The 24,898-nt window shown below is 36.7% G+C and overlaps 1 protein-coding gene across 13 annotated transcripts in view; it reads left to right on the top strand.

Moving 5' to 3' along the window:
• The window catches only part of LRRC3B (leucine rich repeat containing 3B), a 795,604-nt gene that overhangs the window by 674,580 nt on the left and 96,126 nt on the right, over positions 1-24,898 (top strand). For all 13 annotated transcript variants that reach the window (XM_044064774.1, XM_044064764.1, XM_044064769.1 and 10 more), the window contains one exon: positions 22,803-22,923. The gene's annotated coding sequence lies outside the window, so the exon portion shown is untranslated. The remainder of the gene's footprint in view (positions 1-22,802; positions 22,924-24,898) is intronic.

Below are 24,898 nucleotides of genomic sequence, written 5' to 3'. Positions count from 1 at the left end.
TACCTTTTAACTGTACAGATTTAAAAAAAAAAACATCCAGATTTCTGTTTCTTATTTGGTCCATATTTCATAAAACTGTGATTTTCTGGCAAAACATTGTCAGGTCATTAAAGAATGAAGTCAGAAAATAATGACAAACATTTGAGTTTCAGGTTTCATACCCTTCAGAAAATTCACACTAACACAAAACCTGTTATTCTAACAACGTTCTAAGTTTTCAAGAACAATATTTAAAAATTGTCCCCATTTAAGGCCTTTTACCTCCGTTATTTATGTCTTTGTTCAGATTCACAGGTATGGTCTGCAATGTGTACTGCTCATTCAGGGGTGGGAAGCAAAGCTCCATTTCTGTTCTGGCACAAAGAAAAAATATTTATATTGCTTTTGGTACCCTCCTTTTGTTGCATCCAGTCTGCTGTCACATATTAGGGTCAGTTCTGGAAAATTTCACACATTATACATTTTATTATATCAGTGTATATTGTTTTCCATGACTGTATTCCAAAAGTTTTGGAATATAGATGGAACACCAGCACAGAGTCTACATGGTTGCTTCCTACCTTGCTGAATTGCTCTACCAGTTCATCAACATGCTATTCAGCTCCTTATGCAGCAATTAGCATGCCACGGTGTTGAATTTTTTTTCCGCAGTGGTGCATGCCTCTACATGGAGCTTACTGAACTCAAATATTCCAAGCAGGCATGTGCTCATCACAGCAATGCAAACATAGGGGAAAACCATCATGTAGGCTGTATTGAATCTCCAGTCTGTCTACAAATGAAAAGAATACATGAAACATTTATATTGTATCATTGGGTAATAAAAAAGATAGATACATATTTAAAGTTGATTTTATAGAATGCACTTTGAGTATGGATGAATGATGTGTCAAATCCAATATTAATTGAAAATAGGCCAACAATATATATCTTTAGAAAATGATTTTTAAGGCTTTTCCACAAAACATCCATTTTTTTGTTTTGTCTTTATTTGAACAGGCAATGAATTTACAAGATTTTGTGATATGTTATGCTATAGTAACACTTCCTTTTAAAGTTGTTTTAAATTTATCCATTTTAGGGTTTGCAATGTTTTAATATCAAATATAAGATTATTAAAATATCTAATAAAATAGAACTAAGATCAGATGGTAAAATGTGGAGGATGGTCAACTGCCAATTCCATTTCACTGGGAAGTAACCTAATTTTCTAATTCTGTCCTTCAGTTTTTTCAAAAAATATGAAGTAGGTCTGCAAGTTCTGAAGAGCAAGCTGTACAGGAAGGTTTCTGATTAGGTTAATACTTAGCTTATTTAACTGAGATCAAGTAGGCATTATTCATAAATTATGAATTATGAATAGACTAAGTTTAATTTTATGTTATATCATCTGTTTTATTAACTCTATTAGCAGGAGATTATGATTTCATTTGTGCCAAAGCTAGAAATTTGAAAATGTTCATTATATTTAAAATTAAGAATGGAGTGTATACATTTTGAAGATGACTTTTTCCCTTGTAGGAATTTTTTTTTTCAAAAAGGGAATTTTTCATGGGCTAAACTGACATTAGTAATTTTGGATAAAAATAGATTCTAAATTTGACATATAATTGCCATGTAACTTGTAGTAATATCTATTTTTTCATAATATCCTCAGGTAACTTTGGATTAACTGAAATTAAATCCCAAATTGTTCTATTTTTTTAAGTGGGAAATTAGATATCTCACACATTTTATTATTAATTTTTAGATTGGGAGTTTGAGTAAATGTTGGAGCACTTTTATTGTGTCCCAACAGATCAAAGATTTTATAAGATTTTGGAAGAGTAAAATGAGGTTAACTATAATGTTGTTACATTTATGATTTTTCATAATATCACTTTTTTGAAAAAGGAGAGCTAGCTGGTTGCGATTGCATATTTTTGTTATATTTTTAAACCAGATTTTAATCCGGGCAAGTTGCCACTCATTTCATTAATTCCAATATGTAATTCTTAGTATTCTGCTTGCTTTAATTATTAAGTAGTATAGTACAAAATCATGAAGTTTAAGGTCTCCATTGTACTTGGGTATAGTTAAATTTGAGTAAATGATTCTTACAGTTTTTGGAAACAAAATGCACTTTCATATTTGGGAGGAAATTTTGCAGCAGAATGATTTTGGTATACCTTGTAAGATGAAGAAATAAAAAAGAAAATTATTATAAAGATGTTCATTTTAGCAATTGCAACTTTAGATAGAATGGAAAATTTCAGGTTATGCCACCATAGCATATCTTTCTATATATTACTACGAATTTTATAAATATTTTGAAATTGGTTTTGATTGAAGTTTATACCTAAGTATTTGAATGATGACTGACTTTGAATGCCATTGAATATAGCAGGGTCAATAAAGTGTCATAATGTTAATTAAGTGGGAAGATAGTTGTTTTACTTATATTACGTTTATACTTAGAAAATTTGGAATATGTATTTATAGTATATGCAATTTTACGGATACCAAAGTTAAGCAAATTTAAATATATATGTCATCAGCAAACATTGTAAATGGAATGTTAAATGAATATGATGAGGGGTACTTCAAATATGCGTTTTGTAACAGTAAAAGACAAAGAGAAAAGGGTTCTATGTGTAGGTTAAATAAGTATAGTGATAAGGGACAGCCCTGTTCCATCCTCCTGCTTCAAAGATAGCAATACTGAATACTGCATCCTTCTGACTTTGGGCATTATGTTGCCCAGTGAAGACATGGGAGAGTGTACCATGTTTTTCAGTGCCAGTCTAAAGCATTCCAAGTCACAGGGTCATTGGGGTAGGCAGGCATACACTATGGTGTTCATTATTTATAAATTATTTACTTATTTTGTCCCACTAGATGTTCCAAAATTTTGTTTTGATAATGCTGGCATATTCATCATGGTTTATGGCTTATCATTTGTTAAATGGCATTTCTTTTGAATGTATTTTCTGATATATATTTTTTCTTTTTCTTAAGCCTCTTATGTCAGGATTTTTTTACAATAGTGAAATAGTGCACAGTTTAGAAACATGTATTTTCTGGGGTTAGGGGCTACACTTATAAGTTAATGTACAATTCCAGAAATCCTGTCTACACCCCTAACCAGGTAATTCACAAAGTCATATAGATCCAGAGAAGTGATCATACATGTAATTGTATAGCTCAGTGGAGAATCAATCCATAAAGAGGTGAAAATGTTGTCTAGTATGAATGAAATAATGGCTTACAAAGTCAGATGTCTGCAGCACACACATACATACACGTGTGCGCGCGCGCACACACCCCCCACACCCCCCACCCCCCCCCACAAACACACACATACACACACACACACACACACACACACACACACACACACACACACACACACACACACACACACACAACACACAGACACAAACATACGCACATACATATGGATGACAACTTGCTGGAAAGTGAATGTGCGTATGTGCATGTATTTAGCTGCATGCTGCATTGCTCATAATATCCTTTATTATGTGCATTTGATGTAAATTTGTGGATATGCTACCACATTGTACACCCCATATCCTCTTCCAGTTTTTCAACTTGCTTCTTGCACTACAGTCAGTGGTGAGTGTACTCATCTGATGTAGTGTGCATTGCAATTCACAACCCGAGCACACACACCATATATTTAACAGACATGTTAGGAAAATGTCCAGAGTTCCACTGATATACAGAGCTCACTACCTGTTCCTGCTCCCTTAATCATGTGTATACTGTTTCTGAAGTGTCAATTGCAAGATGAAATTGAGTGCTTATAGCCTGTTACACAATGTACAGTGCAGAAAGATTTCCTCCTCCAGAGTCCTAGAATTGTTCCTTAATACACACACACACACACACACACACACACACACACACACACACACACACACACACACACACACACACACACACATATAGATACACATCAAATATTCAGCATGTGAGGATTTGCCCTAAGAAACTTCTTCTGCAATCCCCTGCAACATATACTGTATGCTGGGTATGCAGGCTGCAGGTTGACAAGCTGGCAAGCTATATCTCATAGTGCTATGTGTATTGTATAAATAAACTGCACACTCAGCACATACATAGGTTCATAGGTTCATAGGTAGGTACTAGGCTATCGGCCCAAGAGCCTACGTAAGCCTAGCCAACAAGGTTCCCTGGCTTACGCCACCCAAGAAAGTTATTTTCCTGTGCCACTATCAAGCAGAGACACAGAAGTGATCCCCGGTGTGTACACCCCATATCCTCTTCCAGTTTTTCAACTTATTTCTTGCACTACAGTCAGTGGTGTATCATATTCCAGATGTGATCTGCCTTATACTTTATACACATGGCAGACCTTGTCTATGAGTACTTTTTTCCTTGTAAAGATAAGTATTCCCTTATTGCTAAATGCAGGAATATGCTAGTGTCAGTGAAGTTGGTATTTTGCAGCATTTTGTCTTAGTTTTGCATCATTCTGTGGTCTTTACATATTCAAAGATCTTTATGACTATCTGAATGATAACCCCTTTACAACTATTCATCAAGCTTTTAAAAAAGGAGAAATACGTACTGCCTGGTTATTTTGCTCTGTCTACATTACTAAATCAGGTTTCACTAGACATGACTGAATGAGTGAACCTTAGTTTTCTGCTTTTAAAGTGTCACTAGAACTGTTCTCTGAAAGAGGAAATTTAAAACAGAATCATACCTTTTCAGTAATAATTACTGCATTAGCAGATTTTATACTCATAGTTGCATATTTCATCTGTTGTATAGTAAATACATAGTTGGTATGGAGGTTATAATATTAATCACTTAGCTAATTAGAAAAAAATAATACTTTGCTATTTTCATGTTACCAGCTGGGTGAGAACCAGCTAAGATAATTAATAGATAATTAGGCTTAGGTAGCATGTCTTAGTAGCATGCTTGATAATTCATATGGGATGTATATCTTATAAGAAATAAATGAAATGAAAATAATAAGAAAGGTGGGAAGAGGAAAACAGTAATAATTTGAAGGACAGAACACAGTACTAGATATAAAAGAAAAAAAATGGCTGCAGACAGCAGTTCTTCCTCTTTCTTTAAAGACAACTTCTGTTATCTGGAGATGCTCTCCTAGAGGAAAACATTATTACCAGAGCCAGACATATATAGTTGACATAGTCATTGATATCTAGTGCTTTTGGGAGAAAAAACTGGAACAAAATACAGTAATGAAGTCTATGTGAAAAAAATCATTTTGAGTAAAAAAAATTACTTTTTCTAAAAGACTTGGTAAATGAATTCCACAGTCGCCAGTCATGGAGAGTGGCACCAATGCAGAATTGCCCATCATACAGGGTGTTGTCAGTCCAGAGCTGCCCACTATATAGGGTGGTGTCAGTCCAGAGCTGCCCATTATGGACAGTGGTGCCAGTCTGCAATAGAAAAGGGGAAGTTGCAGGTGTGAAAAATACCCTACACAGTATCATATGATCACATTTATTGAGAAGAAGCTGAGAGTGCATCTGCAGACTACATCTAGAAGAAACTTTTTTTATTTATAAGGAAGGGTTTGCATTTGGGCAGGCACTGGGCAGGTGTAATATGAAGAAGTAACCTTCTCACAAACTATATGCGATAGAAAATATGATGACTAACATAGAAAGAAAACTTAAAATGTCAGCAATAGAAATCCATTTAGCCAGAGATATGGCTAACTCAGCTAGTCTGGTACTCCAGAAGAACCAAAACAAAAAAAAAAAAAAAGAAAGGTCTCTTCACTAAAATGGTGCTACTCAACTCAGGAGAAAGCAAGGTCCATTCTTCCCAACCTGTACCCCATCAACTCTAAGCTGAGGACCAAAAAAAAAAAAAGCACAAAACAAAAAAAAAGTGAGGAGCAAGACAGGTCTATTTCTGCTCAACTCTAAGTTAAAGAGAAAAACAAAAACCGAAAAAAAATCCTCTGCTAAGGATTTAACTTATTTTATCTTTTATTTTTATGAACTGTAGCAAACCACCAGCAGACAGCTTGCTACAACTTATGTCATGCATGAACCACTTCAGTCCTGGCTAGAAAAGCAGTATCAGTCTTCATTTCCATACCAACATTCGGAAATGTCACTTCAGAAATGAATGATAGTACTGAACTACTGACTAGATGACATCTGCCAAATATATCCCCTAACATCTTGTACCTGGGGCAGATGCCCCCTTTGCCCCACCATAGATACACCTGTGCATTCAGCTAGTGGCTAGGCTACATCATATACCTTGTGACTGAAAAAGATGCAAGGCATTATGGCATACAACAGAGAAATGGTAAGATGTAAAGCAAGTACACTTCTCTGTGCATGATATGTAGAGTGAGTCTGCTTCTCTGTGCATGATATGTGGAGTGAGTACACTTCTCTGTGCATGATATGTAGAGTGAGTCTGCTTCTCTGTGCATGATATGTGGAGTGAGTACACTTCTCTGTGCATGATATGTAGAGTGAGTACCCTTCTCTGTGCATGATATGTAGAGTGAGTACATTTCTGTATGCATGATATGTAGATTGAGTACACAAATCCGTGCATGATTTATGAGTACACTTCTCTGGGCATGATATGTAGAGTGACTATTCCTCTGTGTGCATGGTATGTACAGCAATCACACTTCTCTGTGCATGATATGTAGAGTGAATACATTTCTGTATGCCTGATATGTAGAGTGAGTACGCTTCCATGTGCATGACATGTAGAGTGAGTGCATTTCTGTATGGATATGTAGAGCAAAAATGCTTCTCTGTCCATGATATGTAGAGTGAGTACACTTCTCTGGGCATGATATGTAGAGTGAGTATGTTTCTGTATGCATGATATGAAATAGCCAAGGAATTGTTATGGCTAGGCTTGTATAGGCCATAGGGCCAATAGCCTAGTACCAACCTATGAACCTATGAACCTATGTGGAGTGAGTAAGTTTCTGTATGCATGATATGTAGAGTGAGTTTGCTTCTGTGTGCATGATATGTTGACTGAGTACATTTCTCTATCCATGATATGTAGAGTGAGTATACCTCTGTGTGCATGATATGTAGAGTGAGTACGCTTCCATGTGCATGATATGCTTCTCTGTGCATGATATGTAGAGTTAGTATGCTTCTGTTTGCATGATATGTAGAGTGAGTACGCTTCTGTATGCATAATATGTAGAGTGAGTACATTTCTCTGTGCATGATATGCAGAGCGAGTACACTTCTCTGTGCATGATATGTAGAGCGAGTACACTTCTCTGTGCATGATATGTCGAGTGAGTGCATTTCTGTATGGATATGTAGAGCAAATACGCTTCTCTGTCCATGATATGTAGAGTGAGCACACTTCTCTGGGCATGATATGTAAAGTGATATGTAAGGTGAGTATGTTTCTGTATGCATGATATGAAATAGCCAAGGAATTGTTATGGCTAGGCTTGTATAGGCCATAGGGCCGATAGCCTAGTACCAACCTATGAACCTATGTAGAGTGAGTACGTTTCTGTATTCATGATATGTAGAGTGAGTATGCTTCTGTGTGCATGGTATATTAACTGAGTACATTTCTCTGTCCATGATATGTAGAGTGAGTACACTTCCCTCGGCTTGATATGTAGCGTGAGTACATTTCTGTATGTATGATATGTAGAGTGAGTACGTTTCTGCATGGATCAAATGTAGAACAAGTACGCTTCTCTGTTCGTGATATGTAGAGTGAGTATACCTCTGTGCTTATCATATGTAGAGTGAGTAAGCTTCTCTGGACATGATATGCAGAGTGAGTATGTTTCCCTATGCATGATATGTAGAGTGAGTACGTTTCTGTATGCATGATATGTAGAGCAAGTACTCTTCCTTGTCCATGATATGTAGAGTGAGTACGGTTCTCTGGGCATGATATGTAGAGTGAGCATGCTTTTCTGTGCATGATGATATGTAGAGTGAATACGCTTCTGTGTGCATGATACGCTTCTGTGTGCAGGATATGTAGAGTGAATACACTTCTCTGTGCATGATATGTAGAGTGAGTATGCTTCTGTATGCATGATATGGACAGTGAGTACATTTTTCTGTACATGATATGTAGAGTGAGTATGTTTCTCTGGGGATGATATGTAGAGTGAGTATGCCTCTGTGTGCATGATATGTAGAGTGAGTACGCTTCTCTTTGCATGATATGTAGAGTGCAGACATTTCTGTGTGCATGATATTTAGATCGAGTACGCTTCTCTATGCATGATCTGAAGAGTGAGTACGCTTTTCTGGGCATATGTACAGTGAGTATGCCTCTGTGTGCATAATATGTAGAGCGAGTACACTTCTCTGTGAACGATGTGTAGAGTGAGTACGTTTCTGTATGCATGATATGTAAAGTGAGTACGCTTCTGTGTGCATGATACGCTTCTGTGTGCATGATATGTAGAGTGAGTATGCTTCTCTGTGCATGATATATAGAGTGAGTACGCTTCTGTGTGTATGATATTTAGAGTGAGTACACTTCTGTATGAATGATATGTAGAGTGAGTACACTTCTCTGTGCATGATATGTAGAGTGAGTACACTTTTGTGTGTATGATATGTAGAGTGAGTACACTTCTCTGTGCGTATGTAGAATGAGTCCATTTCTGTATGTATGATATGTAGAGTGAATATGTTTCTTTGTGCATGATATGTAGAGTGAGTACACTTCTCCGTGCATATGCAAAGTAAGTATGCTTCTCTGTGCATGATATGTAAAGGAAAGAACTGCAGCAATATTGGTTTTACTATGAATCATTGACTTTATTATATTTGAAAATGTGTGTGTGTGCTTGTGCTAGTGATTTCTTTCTCAGGGAAAAAAATCTCTGTTTTGAGCATTCGCACTTTAGTGCATTCACTTGTTATGTGTCAACGAAGAGGTGTTCGATTAAATGCCTCTTCGGTCTTTTAATATAGACCCGCTTTTCTGTGCATGATATGTAGAGTGAGTACACTTCTCATTATATATGTAGAGTGAATACATTTCTGTGTGCATGATATGTAAAGTACACTTCTCTACGCATGATAGGTAGAGTGAGTACTCTTCTGTGTGCATGATATGTATAGCAAGTACGCTTTTCTGTGCATGATATGGAGAGTAAGTAAGTTTCTGTGTGCAGGATATGTAGAGTGAGTACACTTCCCTGTGCATATCTAGAGTAAGTATGCTTCTCTATGCATGATATGTAAAGGAAGGAACTGCAGCAATATTGGTTTTACTATGAATCACTGACTTCCTCAAAACCACTGATCCAAACTATTGAAAAATAATACCTAAACAAAGAAGAGTAAGAAAATTTAACTTTTATTTATTTTGTTTTGCAGGAGGGCAAGTCCCCCTGCATCACTGCCCCATGTGGGGGCAAACCTCCTCACCCCCAAATTTATATACTCAATTGATGGTTGCACCAGCTGGAAAAAGGGAGAAATCTCCCAAAAGAAGTGAGTTATTGCTGAACCACACTTAAAAATCACACAGGCAATGATTTCTATGCAAATCAGCAATTAACATTCTATCTCTCAATGTTTTTTCTGTGGGAAAATGAAACTCAAGAATTTCATCTCAGCCCACTCTAGAGAAGTCCACAATATTAATCTGAATGAAACTGGTCAAAGTTGGACTGAAGGCAGAGGAATGCTCTATGTGAAATGGAATCGTAGCAGAAAAGCTGAGGTTGTCTGGTGCCTTTGGTATTATTTGCAATGATCTGAAATACATGCTACAAAATGAATTCACTCAATAAAAAGACACCAACAAAAACAGTAGGAAACAAGGAAAATTAAAAGGAAAATAAAATGGTGTGTGTGTGTGTGTGTGTGTGTGTGTGTGTGTGTGTGTGTGTGTGTGTGTGTGTGTGTGTGTGTGTGTGTGTGTTTGTGTTTTAGACTACATTATTGCTCACAGTGATCTACAAAACTTGTTTGAAAATTTCCTCTGCGGTAAAGAAAGAAGGCAGACATAACCCCAAACCAACCCATGACCAAGAAGTGTTATGGCTAATTTGAAATAGCTCCGTTAAGTGTGGCCAAATCACTGTGATAAAGAAAAAAGATCAGAAACAAAAATCATGTGAGTTTGAAATCTTCTCTCCTACCACACAACTGCTACCTGGAGCAACAGGGGCAACATCAAAGAAGTTAATTCAAGAAACTCTAATTTTAATCCATCACTGTATTCACATAATGAGTACTGCACTTACTATATTCAAACAGAACACAGAAATGTAAAAAGATCTGCAGAAGCAGAAGGCAGATCATGAAAACTAATAACACATGCAGAGAAATCTATAAGCATACAAGCTTGGCAGACAGTTAAAGCATAGTAATTGTCACCACTGTGCAGCTCTAGTCTCTGAGCTTTTATAAATGTTTTAATATATAATGTTCACCGAGCTAATAAATCAAACAAAAATGGCAGGAAGGCCAGCTATTGTTTTAAAGAACCACTTCCATTCAAAATATAGTGGTGATTGTTGAAAAAGGTAATTAAAGAAAAACTTTGTGGGGCTGCAGAAAAAAACGAGACCTTGTGGCAAAAAAATGTCATTGAAGTGGTTGTATGCGTAAAATATTTGCAAAAAAAGAATAAAATTGAATGTACATAACAAAAATATCTTTCAAAAGTATTTATTTTATAAAATTATGCTGACAGCCAGATTTGGGATACTGGCAACAACGTTAATGATTATACAGTATGTATAGCCAAATATTGAAACAATCAATGTACAGTAATTTTATTTTATTATTATAAAGCAGTGCTTACCCCAAAATGTACTTATGAGTGGTCCTGTATTATGCTTAATATCTAGTGAACATACATACTATAATTATTAGAAAAGGGACACTAAAAGGTTTATGCTTCAGTATACAGGGCACAGTAACTACTGCCATATAAAGGGGCAGCTGAAAGATCAAATGTTGAAGCAAATTAGAGGGTGAATTGTGATAACTAATAAATGGTGTAAAAGCAAACAAAACAGTTTTCACATATTACTATATACATCTCTGTCTAGAAGTACTTCACGTGAGTCGTGATCTTTTGATCAAAGTATTCTGAAGCAAAGGCTGCCTTCAAACATTTAAAGCAGAGTGTGATCATATATTTATGACTATGGATTTTTACGGAAGTATTTCAGGGGAATTGTAGGTGCTTAAACAAAGAAGTAATCCATCTTTCAAAGCAAAACTAGTCTTTAAAAGGTATGTAAATGTGTGAAACAAAATATAAGCATAGCCCTAAGGCAAAACTTTATACATAAAAAATAAATAAATAAAACTCTGCTTCAGAAAATGTCAAGTTCTTTTTCAGGAAAAGTCCAACTATTTTACTAAGTGAATAAATAAAAACAGATGGCACTTTTGATCTCAGAAAAATAGAACTTCATTTAATTGGTTTTGGTAATACTGTATACATCTTTTAAAAAACACAAGTGTCCCATGGATCAATGTAATTAGCTAAGAGTAGACAATAGTAACACAAAAAATAATTAGTAAGTCACATAAGAATGTTATTAAAATTAAGTTATAAACATAAAATATAAACAAAGTAAAAGTGAATATAAAATAGACTTCTTAAAAAACATTTATTAAATAAGCCAAAAACTATACTAGGTGATAAACTATAGATGCGAACAATTTTGAGCCATGTGATCATGCTTTTGTTTTCCAGAAGACATATGCTACAGTTTTATAACCAGCCCGATAAAGCTCTGTTTACTACAAAAGCACTTATTATTTTTCTTTTATTTATTTTTGAAGAAGATGTACTGAAAGTCAACTTTGATTATAACATATGCTATGTAAATATGCAAGAGGAAGCCACTGTCTAAGGTATGCCTGACAACTGAGCAAACATTAAATATAACATTACAGATGCAAATAACAGAGGCACACTCAAACTGCAGCAAATATATGCCTGTGTGCTGGTAACAATGCGTATTAATCATCTATCAAAACATGCATGTTTTAAATGAAGCAGATTGTCAGCTTTAAGCAAAAACATCACAGAGGATACCATAAAGAGGACTACAGTAAGGAAATGTGCAAGTGAAAAAATTAAGGGGAAAGCTGCATGGCAAATATAGAATGCAAAATGGCAAGTGTGAATCACAGCACATATACAAAATGGACAATGTAGGAATTGAAGAAGTGTTAGTCAAAATGGAGGCAAACACAGAAAATGAAGATTAACATGTAGAGTCACGTGATGGTGTGGCAGGCAGTGAGGAGAACAGAGACACAGTAGTATAGAGAAAGTTCGGAGTACAGCAAAGTGATTTGTAGTTTCCGGTGAATCGTAGCTTAACCAGCAGAGTGTTATGATCCCTGGATTCTTCCTAAACTCATTCAAAACTATGGTAACTTTAATAATAACTGGCTTGGCACTACACATGGCAGTAGTGTTCTGACTCTAGTCAGAAACAACTATGTCATTGAAGTCTTTCTCATAAAGAAAAATGCTCTGTTAATGCAAATACCCCAAACTGACTCTAGTTCAGCTAACATTAGCCTGATGTACCACAATCTTCAATGTCATTATATATATATATATATATATATATATATATATATATATATATATATATATATAGGTACTTTTCTGTTAAACCCCTACCACTGCTTCGCACTGCAGACACTTGCATTGGCAATGTCATTTCCCCACTACCAAACAGACCTTGATGTTTTCCTTCATCTTGACAGGAAAAGTACCATAAAACAAACAAACCCAGGTGATTTTGTAAAGTGGTGTAAAATCTCTAACCTGCCTATACTCATCTGAAATACTATGCAGGAATCATAAATATCACTGACTTAACAAATCGTCGCTCATTACAATGAATCCATCATACTCTCAGCTTTGTTTCGGACTAAGTGTTTTATTTTTATCAAAATAAAATGTGTACACCTCATATATGTTACAGACAAAAGGATAAATGAAAGGTAACTGTCTTCACAACAACGTAAACAGACAATGGGCAGGCAAAGAGATGGATGACAGATCTCAGACGCATGTTATTTAAAGAACAGACAGTGGACTATGCAATAGGCAGATCTCATCCTCATAAAAAATAGCCTTCTTTACCTATTATGTGTGAACTATTCAAGTGTATAAAGAAAATGTTTGTCGGGAAATGAACTGCAAAGTAGAACTACAAACACACACTGACACACAATGACACACAGACACACACACTTACATATATATATATATATATATATATATATATATATATATATATATGTATATACATGTGTGTATTTTTGATATAATACACCATCCAAAGCAACAATTCCAACATGTTCTACTGTTTTGAAAACGTGTGCAATGATAGCAATCAAACATCCCAGGTCATGAATTCCTTGTATTAAACATTTAACTGCAGCACGTAGCGAGCTGGTAGGGGTTTAACGGACATATCTAAGCAGGTGTATATGTCTGAAAAAATAAACCATCCAAAGCAGCAATTCCAAATTGTTCTACTGTTTGGAAGACATGTTTAATGATAACATTCAAACATCTTAGGGCATGGATTCCTTGCATTAAACATTAACTGCAGCATGTACTGAAGTGGTAGGGATTTAACGGAAAAGTACTTATAGATATATATATATATATATATATGTGTGTGTGTGTGTGTGTGTGTGTGTGTGTGTGTGTATATATATATATATATATATATATATATATATATATATATATTGCCCTTTCTGCCTCCCTAACTACATTCAAAATATTAATGCACTCACACCTTACTCTTATCTCTAACCAGTCACAACAGAGCTATCATCCTATGTGACTTCACATTGGACTTTCTTAACCCTCTTAAATCAAACCTAAACCAAATTGCCCTCTCACACAATCCTGCTCATCTTGTCCCAAAAGATAAATTGTTTAAATCACAACCACTTGCTCTCTTAAACTACCCACCTCACCAACTATATCACAACCTGCAACATTGCTGAGTTCTCAGAAGCTTCTCTTCTACTTCAACATATTCACATAGTACGGATTCCACAGCACAATGTTAGATAACCTGACACCACACTGTCTTTTTTTTAAACATGCTTGTTCTCATACTGAATCAATTCTTCCTCTGAAAACAAGATGGCTAAGATCCTCCCATGCTGTCCAGCTGACCCCAACCTAGTTCAGCTTATTAAAAGCAGAGACAAATCCTGAGATTATGGAAAGGTAATTCAAATGAGCAACGCAAACACAATAACGACTGATTTCTGTTGAAGTATGCTGCAATACAAAGCAATGCTGCTAAGGCCAGTTAATGTAGATCCCAACCGTTATCCCATCTCAGACAACCTAAAAATGCGTGGAATGCTGTCAGAAATTAGTCATCCAATAATGTAGCTCACAAAGCTAAAACTCTCAAAAGTATCACAAATGATACTTTAGTAGCCTTCCACAGAAACATATGCAATCCTCCCTACAGATATTTGGACAGGTGCCCAACTGTTACCCTGTGCACATTATCTTGGAATGTCCTCTGTTCTACTGCCAAACTATTACTAGAAAGAAAATAAAGGAAGCCATAAAAAACAATCACTACCTGACCAAAGTAACCATTTACTGTATTCCATGCAACTCAGAATATTAAAAATTGGTTCTGAGTTTCATGTTGTTCCCCTCACTCAAATCATTTACTATGCTACATAAGTATGCAACTCTCATTCCTCTCCCTAAGAATTCCAGTTCAGACCTGCTGATGATTATCAACCTGCTACTAACACTGACCCCAGAGCTAAATTTCCTGAAACTCTAATATACAGTCAATACCTTAGCCAATATGCCATTCTGTTACATAAATACCATAGGTTGAGGCCCAGGTGTAGCACTAACACAGCTGTCCTCACTTCTCAACAGTCAGTGGCACCATACATTCGAGAATCCAGCGGGGTTCCATTCTGAACCCCATTTTCTTCTCACTTTTCACCAATGTCAGAATGGTGCATAACAAGCATGTTTTTCCCCAAATTCAGAGCATAATCACAATGTTCCATACACTGCAGGTCATTATATTTCAAAAATAAGACATAAAATGCATCACAGAACATCTAGATTCTGCCAGCATCCAAAAATCAGGTTGTAGAAGAAGAGCTTGATACAGGTTTATTGAGGGCTTCTGCCCTGGACTTACCTGTTCTACAACTGGCCCTGTTCAGAGGGGTGCACAGAAGGTTGCTGTACACACAACATCACTATACTTTGTGTAGTGGCAGTGTACTGTTTAGGAGCAGTGACTGATATTTTTTTCTCTTTTCTCACAATCACATATCAGAAGTAAATACAGGTGGCTAACTTTGGGATGTAGCATACTGTGAATATACATCTGTGATCAACAAGTTAAAATATGTTGCTTTATTTTGGTTGTCAGATGGACACACAGATAGTAGCTGTCTCTTAGGGGAGGGGGTGAATAGCCAGGTTGTATGATGTGTGGCATCAACAACTTGAAGCATAAGCCTGAGTCCATTTATCCATTCACTTTCATCGTGATCTAACAACAGACACTGAAGATAATGATATTTTTCTTCTTTTGACAGGGAGATAGAAACTATTCTAAGATATGACTCATAATCCAGAAAACACAGAAATGTATGCAGAGATGTACACAAAAGCCCTGTATGACCGTATAAATAACTGCATAGAAATGGCAGTACCAGACTGAAATAAATCTAGGTCAAACCACAAAAACAAGCCACCCTGGTGGATCTCTAGTATTAAAAGGTTGTACAACAAAAGAAAGAAAATCCTGCTGAGAAGTAAGACAGAATGTGCACAACTGAGCAAAAAGTCCATTATTAGTCTAAACAAGTGAATTAAGGAACTAGTCAAGTCTGTGAAGGCAGACTTGAGGTAAAAAAAATCCTCCAAAGCTAAGGATAACCATAAGGCATTTTTCACTTGGAGTCTTAAGGCCAACATCCAACAATGTGCAGAATTAGTTGTACATGGCATCAACTATACCCAGCAAGAAGATACAACAAATTCAGCTCAAATTTCACCTCATCACCCCTGGTTCTCCCCCAGGAAATACTCTCCACCACTCCACCTCCAATGATCACCAAACACAGGTTGCCATTGTGCTCACTAAAGCTAAAAACAATGATTCAGTGGGGAATGATAATATGCCAGGTTGCCTCTATAAAAGCTTAAATCTGTGCTTATCAGGCCTATTAGGATCTTTGTTTAACCATAGCTTCCAGACTGGGTTTGTCCCCATAGAGTGGATGACAGCAGCAGTCATCCCTCTGCATAAAGGGGGACCATCTACTGACCTAAGAAATTACAGACCCATAAGTTTGACTGGTATTATATGTAAGGCCATGGAGAGAATAATCATGGACCTGGTAAATAATGAAATAAGAAACCTCTAAACATTGGACCCAACCAAATTCAGCATAGTCAAAGGCAGAGCATGCCTACTGATTCTGGTGAATTTCTTTGATAAAGTCACTAAGGCCATGGATGAGGGTACAACTGTACATGGTCAAGGCACTTGCCACAATTCTCCATTCAGGTTCTATAAGTAAATTCACAAAACTGGGCATAAATCCCTACATTACCAGATGGATAGCCAGTTGGAGCATGGGCAAGACACATGTGGTTAAAGTGGGGAAAAACAGATCCAGCAAGAGGCCAGTTGCTAGTGGTGTGCCACAGGGGTCAGTGCTGATATCAGTCTTGCTTGGAATATACTTTTCTGAAGTCAAGACTAATGTGGAAGTCTTCTGGATGACAAAGTTTGTGTACGAACATAAGCTAGGGACAATTATCAAATCCACCAATGATGTAGATATCCTAGATATCCTACAGGAGAGTCAAGATCAGACAAATAATTGGTGCCAGAGTGATGGTCTAAATTTAAATGCGAAAAAATGCATTATCATACGCTTTGGGAAGTCAAATAACCCTACAAATTACAACACCATTAGCACACCCCTAAGAGTAGACTCAGAGGTGAGAGATCTAGGTACACAGATAGATAGTAGCCTAAACTTTGACTGCCATGTGTCCACAGTGGTAAGGAATTCCTTCTATGTGGCACAAGTTATAAATAAAGTGTGGCATCCAGATTCAAGGAAATTATTGTTTCACTGTACTCAGCCCCCATTAGACCAATAATTGTGTACAATGCGCCATTTGGCATGTACTTTACTAGGCACTTACAACAGCTGGAGTGACCTCAGAGGTTCCACGCAAAGAAAATATGGGGTGTAAACAACATGTCCTATGTGGATAAACTAAAAGCCCTATCCTTTTACTCTGTCTCCTCCCGACTGTTAAGGAGTGGTCTATGCCTGACCTACAAGGCACTGACAAATCCAGCCCTAATGGAGCTGCTACACATCTGCAAGTCAAACAGCATAGGGTCATCTAATCTGAGGATCTAAGCTCAGTCAGCAGTTCAAACAAAACATGCTGAATAGACAAATATTTGCTTCAGAGATTGCCCCCTATTTGGAACAGGCTTCCTATTCATGTTAAGCAGAGGTCTTCCTTGACCCTCTTCTCTTCAAACGCAGTTTGGATCAATTGATGTGGTATTGGAATCTACACCTGGGGTAGCACCTCTGTTCCTTATAGATGGGACCAATCTATAAGATACTGAAGGTATAGGCACAAACCCATGCCATCTTCTTGCCCCAAGGGCCATATTCTGGTTAACATCAGGTTATATTGGCTAGGCTTGTAAGGGCTTTTATGCTGTTAGCCTAGTAATCTCCTATGAACCTATCAACTTATGAACTACTACATATCATATACCTGAGTGCACAGTAGTATTAAACTTGCCCTTGTAGGCATTCCTCAAGCTGTTTAACTTAAGTTTAGCAGCTGGCTTTGCCCCTGCTGACTGGTGCACAGGGGTAAAGCCCCTTCATAAGGGAGGCCTTACAACTGACCTGGGTAATTACAGTACTTTCAGCCTTACAAGATTCAGCAAAACCATGGATTGTATTATAACTAAACTCATAAACTGTTGTATCAAGACTCTAATTTGACTTGTCCCACAACAGTTTGACTTTATGAAGAGCAGATACTGTCCAGTTAACCTGGCAAACTTCTTCAAAAGAGTTACAGAGGCTGTAGAGTTGGTGATTGCAGTGCACCAGTGCACATGGTATAACTTCACCTGGTAAAGGTCTTCAACACCATTTCCCATGCTGGCATCATACAAAATCTGCACATGGTATAACTTCACCTGGCAAAGGTATTCAACACCATTTCCCATGTTGGCATCATACAACATCTAATTATTTTAAAAATCAACCCTATATGTGGTAAGCTGGATAGTAAACTGTCTGAAAGACAGAATCCAGACAATGTGAGTTGCAGGTGCCTTGTCAGTATGTATGAAAGTGACAAGTGGTGTCCCTCATGGCTCAATGCTGGGACCTCTCTTTTTTGGTATTTACTTCACAGATCTACAAGTGGAGAGCCAAGACCTCTGGTTTAACAAAGTTTGCAGATGACTGCACGCTGGAGGTTGTTAAATCATCCTATGATACCCAAACTATCTTGAATAAACTCTCCCTAAACTGTAAACTCCTGGTGTACCAAAAACGAGTTCAAACTAAGTGCTAAAAATTGTAAACAGCCCTTTCTCTCTTCATACTGTATAACCAACACACCACTACAAAATGAAAACTATGTCAGGGACCAAATAATTTGGGACTATAAATCCCTGTCTTGTGACCATCATGTAAGAATAATTATCAAAAATCCTTTTATTTAGCCCACCTAATTCCTAAGCAATATCAGCATTGTCTAAAGAGGTAATCATTCCCTTACATTCAGTATTGATCGGGCCAATTATTAAGTACACCTTCCTTTGTGGTACATATCATTCATATCAAACAATTAGAAATACCCCAAAGGTTCATAAAATCACAGGCCTAATGTCTCTGAGCTATCAAAAGAAGCTAGAAACTCTATCCCTTTATTCAGCATCTTACATACTTTTGAGGGAAGATCTGTCTTGCTTACTGCACCTTTACAGACTCAGTTATTTTGCACCTTCTGTTTCTCTGCATGTCTAACATCTCCACCAAAATTAGAACCAGAGATCTGAATTTTCACCAACAGATAAATACAATACAGCAAAGACACATGCTTGTAAGGCAGCACTTCCCATAACTTTGAAATAAACTTCCCCCACATGTGAAGCAGTGTAATTCACTATCATATTTTAAACATAAACTAGTGACTGGATGGGTATCCACACATTTACTCTGGGTTTTCTGGTATGGCCCTCCTGGAGAAAGGTGATGTTGCCTGATGGAGGGTACTGGCAAAGCATGATGGTCATAAGATCTACTGCCCTTAGAATATCTAAGACTCTAAACTGTTTCTATGGCTTAATCACATAGCTTGTTAGAACATCTCTGCCTATACTGATAATTATCTTAAATAGCATAAAGTAGGTATAAGAGAATGAATGAATGATTAAATACAGCAAAATGATTACTACATTGTAATTCAGTCTAGCTCCAGTGAAATGTACCTGTGTGGAAAACTCAGACTAAAACAGGCTATTAGACAGGAGAGTGAAAGCCTGTCCTGGTACTCAGTGGGTGAAAGGCAATAAACATGAAGGCTTGCACTAACTTAAGAAAATTAAATTTTGATTGTATAACATACCTCTCAGCTGTACGATGTATGTATATGAATGTAGTATCTTATTTATTGTATTAATGCAAAGTGTTGCCTTTACTGGTATTGATCCTGGATTGTGTCTGAAAAAGGTCACTAGACCAGCCTGCTCATTTACCAGGTAAGCAAACAACAAACAGTCAATAAATATATAAATAAACTGTCCAGAATTTAGCAGAATATCCCTGGTTTTGCCTCATATTTTTGCCTTGTGCCTCATAAAGTTTTAGACCTTCTTGTAATCACTCAGGATAATAGCTCTTAACTTTCAAATCTCACAGAATGTATGAATTATTTCCTCATATTTTTAGTCTATTCGTCATAAAATCTGTGTTTTTCTGGCAAAGCATTGAGGGTAGTGTTCAATAAATAATGAAACATTTGAGTCTGAGACTCCATATCCTTCAGAAAATGCATGCTAATGAAAAACCTGTTATTCTAGAAGCTTTCAAAGTTTATAAGAGCAATATTTAAAATCTGCCCGTGATTTGGTCTTTTATCTCCCCACTGTTTTTGGCTTGGTCTAGAATTCTTAACCAAAAGTTGAGAGGTATGCAGAGGATCATAGTCAGTCATTAATACCAGACATTAAAGTTTCATACCACCATTGTTTAGAAAATGCATGTTGATACAAAACCTGTTCTGTTAAAATTTTAAATGAATAAGTAATAGTACTGCGGTGATGGTGCTGCGGTAGCGTTGTCACCTCATAGCAAGACGCTGTCCCGTTCAATTCTCAGCTAGAGCGTCTTCTATGCGGAGGCATACGTGAGTGGTGTGTGCCTTCGTTGAAGGTTGTGCATCAGGGCTGGTAACCTGGTACGTAAAAATCCACTACCAATCATTAGCGGACCGGAGTTCCACTGTGGCGACCTCTAACCAGGAAAAGCCGAAAGACACAAACAAATAAATCATTATTACACATGCTACACTGGTTAAAATTGGAAGAGTAAGCATTTAAGACAGAAATAAAGGAAGGATACAATAAAACAGAAAGTATCAAATAAGAGGGGCTGTAAAGTAATTAACAACTATAAAACTAACTTTTGTCATCTCAACAGAATAATTTTTAGTATATAAAGTATGACAGTGATGTGAGAAGGCAGTGAGACAGTAAAGTGTGACACATTTTTCTCTAATATCTGGGGCCTACAGTGAAAACAAAGCTTATATGTTGTAGAGCATGAGCAGATGATTTATACATTAATAAAAGCACCAGTTATTGGTTTTATTTTTGTGTAAGTAAGTGTTAGCCTTATCAACTAGCAGCTGTGGAGTTTTAGCATCAGGAGGTTGCTTTTATTTTCTATGTTAAAAGGAATTTTTTTTTATTACCAGCATTGTAAAAAGGTTATTTACATGAGCACAAGTTGCATATATGACCAAATGATTTCATCACATGAAAAATAATGTTACACTGAAGACTTTTTTGACAGCATACACTAAAACCCAAAGGCTAGAGGATGTTCGAACAAATGCATAACTACTGCCACAGGATTACGGTGTGTGTGTGTGTGTGTGTGTGTGTGTGTGTGTGTGTGTGTCTGTGTGCATTTGTATACATGCCTACCCATGGGTTTATATCTGTGTGTTTAAAGCAGTTTTATTGAATCTTGATTCTAATGAATTAGGCATGCTGATTGTTGCTAAGGGTGAAAATGTTAGTTCTCTTTTGGTGTTGTAAAACCTTTGAAATTATTCATTACAATATTCCCTTTGGTAGCAACATGTAATTAGGTTGCACAGTAAGGCAGACATCACATTAGCAGCAGTTCTAAGTAATGCATATTTACAGTTGGGTGGAAGTGGTGTGATGGCTATGCTGATTCATATTTCACCAGGCAGCACTGACACATGAAATGCAAAAGAATGAAACATCAGTACCAATGGGAACTATGAAATCAGAATGCGGAATAAACTAATGTGCAGAAGGATAATAGAATAATTATATTAGTTCCTTGTCACATTCGCACTTAAAGCTTTCTCGTTTCCCCTTTTTCTTTGAGAAAAAGGGATGTCCTTCAGTGCATCATGGCAGAAACCAATAGCTATATCACAAATAGCAAAATGAGGCACAGAAGTACCAGAAAAGTGGAATATATGAGCTGAAGACAAAAAAAAAATGCATAGATATTCATTACTGCATTACCTAATAAATATACCTCTTTTTAATGGGAGATAGCATCCAGTGAGAAATCAGAATCCAGAGAGAAGTTAAATAACATGTAGAAAAACTACATCCACAGCTTACTGCTGATCGGCAGGGAATGTAATGAGTTTGTCTTCACTGTATTTGTGCACGTGCACGCATGCGCATGTGTGTTTGTATGTCCGCGTACATGTGTGTGTACATGCATGTGTGTCCTTGTACGTTTCTGTGTCTGCATGCATCTATACACGTGCAGGAAAATCCTGCTCTTCTCATAACCTTCTATTTTTAGTGTGTGTATTACCTTGACCAGAGATACAGTTGTCCATTTCTAGAGGTAAGATGAGATTAAAAGCAGTTTTCAATGCCATAGCAGCCCAATATTGTCATAACAAATGATAGGTGTGCAGTGCACATTAATGCATTAGAAAAGTTTCCTACACTAAACCTGGATGAAGCCTTTATAGAAACTATTGAGTGTTCACACATTGCTTTGATGAAACCTGATTACTTTGAACAGTTTGTTTTTCCTTGTATGGACTTTTCCTAAGATGCTGTCTCTGCTGCTACGTACCAAAAACTTACAATTTTAAAAGAAATGGTACTTAGTGGCAATGTCCGCTAAGCTGTGCAGCACAGAGCCATGGGATGCCTTTCTACATGTTTTGTCAGTCTCTGCTGGTTCAAAACACATTTTCCTTGGTTTAATTTATTTAGTTTACAAAGTTTTTCAACCATTTCCCTTGTACTGATTTGCAATCCTTTATGTACCATTATCAGAAAATTTCACTTTGGCAATTCTGAAGAATTTAGCAGCCATCAATCTGTTTCTTTAAAGAGTTCAGTTACTCATCTTTAGTGAAGTTGACACCTGTACTTTATAAGAGTTTCTGCTGCTGTTCCCACAGTTTACTCTTTCTTTTCCCTTTTCCAGGGTTCCAGGGATGATCAGCAGTAATTGTGTCTTCACAGCCCGATAATCCATGTGTTCTTCCTTATCTGTTCTTCCTGAGATGGCATCCCCAACTCCAGCAAAGCATTTTTCTCACATTCAGGTACAAATGCTCTGGTACTCATGGTCTTTTATTTTTCTTCCATTACATTAGCACTGAGAATTTTTTTCTAGTGTCAATATCAGCTCTGACTTGAGAGTAGGGTGCCTGGTGCCTATGTGAACTAAGTAATTATGTGACAGTATAGAAGACTAAGGCTGATTCCTATAGTCTGAGGTTTGATTTCCTTTACCTACCTGTATGACTGTGAAAATGTCACTTAGCAAGACAATGCTCCAAGGCTGAGTCAGAAGGACGTCATATGGATCAGTGCTGCACCCCAGTTAGCATATACAAGTAAATATTTAAACAAAAGGTGGTGCCACTCACATTACAATGAGTATATAAATGCAGCTAGAAATAAAAGGTGGTGCCACTGACATTACAAAGAGTATACCAATACAACTAAAGTAAAAGGTGGTGCCACTGACATTACAAAGAGTATACCAATACAACTAAAGTAAAAGGTGGTGCCACTGACATTACAAAGAGTATACCAATACAACTAAAGTAAAGGTGGTGCCACTGACATTACAAAGAGCATACCAATACAACTAAAGGAAAAGGTGGTGCCACTGACATTACAAAGAGTATACCAATACAACTAAAGTAAAAGGTGGTGCCACTGACATTACAAAGAGTATACCAATACAACTAAAGTAAAAGGTGGTGCCACTGACATTACAAAGAGCATACCAATACAACTAAAGGAAAAGGTGGTGCCACTGACATTACAAAGAGTATACCAATACAACTAAAGTAAAAGGTGGTGCCACTGACATTACAAAGAGCATACCAATACAACTAAAGTAAAAGGTGGTGCCACTGACATTACAAAGAGTATACCAATACAACTAAAGTAAACGGTGATGGCACTGACATTACAAAGAGCATACCAATACAACTAAAGTAAAAGGTGGTGCCACTGACATTACAAAGAGTATACCAATACAGCTAAAGTAAAAGGTGATGGCACTGCCATTACAAAGAGTATACCAATACAACTAAAGTAAAAGGTGGTGCCACTGACATTACAAAGAGCATACCAATACAACTAAAGTAAAAGGTGGTGCCACTGACATTACAAAGAGTATACCAATACAGCTAAAGTAAAAGGTGGTGCCACTGACATTACAAAGAGTATACCAATACAGCTAAAGTAAAAGGTGATGGCACTGCCATTACAAAGAGCATACCAATACAACTAAAGTAAAAGGTGGTGCCACTGACATTACAAAGAATATACCAATACAACTAAAAAAAAAGGTGGTGCCACTGACATTACAAAGAGTATACCAATACAACTAAAGTAAAAGGTGATGGCACTGCCATTATGATGAGGTGTTTATTACATCAACAGTGCTCAATCAAGTTGAGGAATTTAGTTAGATTTTTCTGAAAGTCAGGTGAATGAAGTAAACTGATTGAGTGATAGCTTATATTTTACCTCAGTGGATGTGTTGATTAGGCCTCGCTACTGAGTATATCACTTCTTCAGAATCATTCTGAATCCTCAGAACTGTTCACTTTGATTCACAAATGCACAGCAAACAGCTCAAAGTACATGTACTTATGTCTGTAAAGTTTATAAGTAAAGGTACCAAAAAGCTATGCAGAGCAGGAATGAGGTTTAAGAGGCAGGATTTGAATGAGCTATATAATGCTTAACTGACAATGACTAAAAGGTTTATAAGTGATTTATAATGTTTACAACTGCAGTTGTTATAATGGTGTCTGTGATGCCCTTCCAGCCTGCCAATATATGAAAACACTTGTTCCCATAATAATTATCCAGGTCGTTCTTAAAATATCTAAACTAGTACTTGCTTTAATGTAATTTGGTTGTCTGTTCCATGCATCAGCTACTCTCTCAAAGAACCAATTAGAACAACTCTCATTCATACAGAATCTTCTACATAGGTTGTCTGTTAATTCTCTAATACTTTTTGATGACCCCAAACATTCCTAGAGGTAGTTG

The sequence above is a fragment of the Protopterus annectens genome, chromosome 3.part0, assembly GCF_019279795.1.
Source record: "Protopterus annectens isolate FY-2018-M chromosome 3.part0, PAN1.0, whole genome shotgun sequence".
NCBI classification, from domain to species: Eukaryota; Metazoa; Chordata; order Ceratodontiformes; family Protopteridae; genus Protopterus; species Protopterus annectens.
Note: the sequence above shows the minus strand (reverse complement) of the source record. Positions and strands in the feature narration are given on the sequence as shown.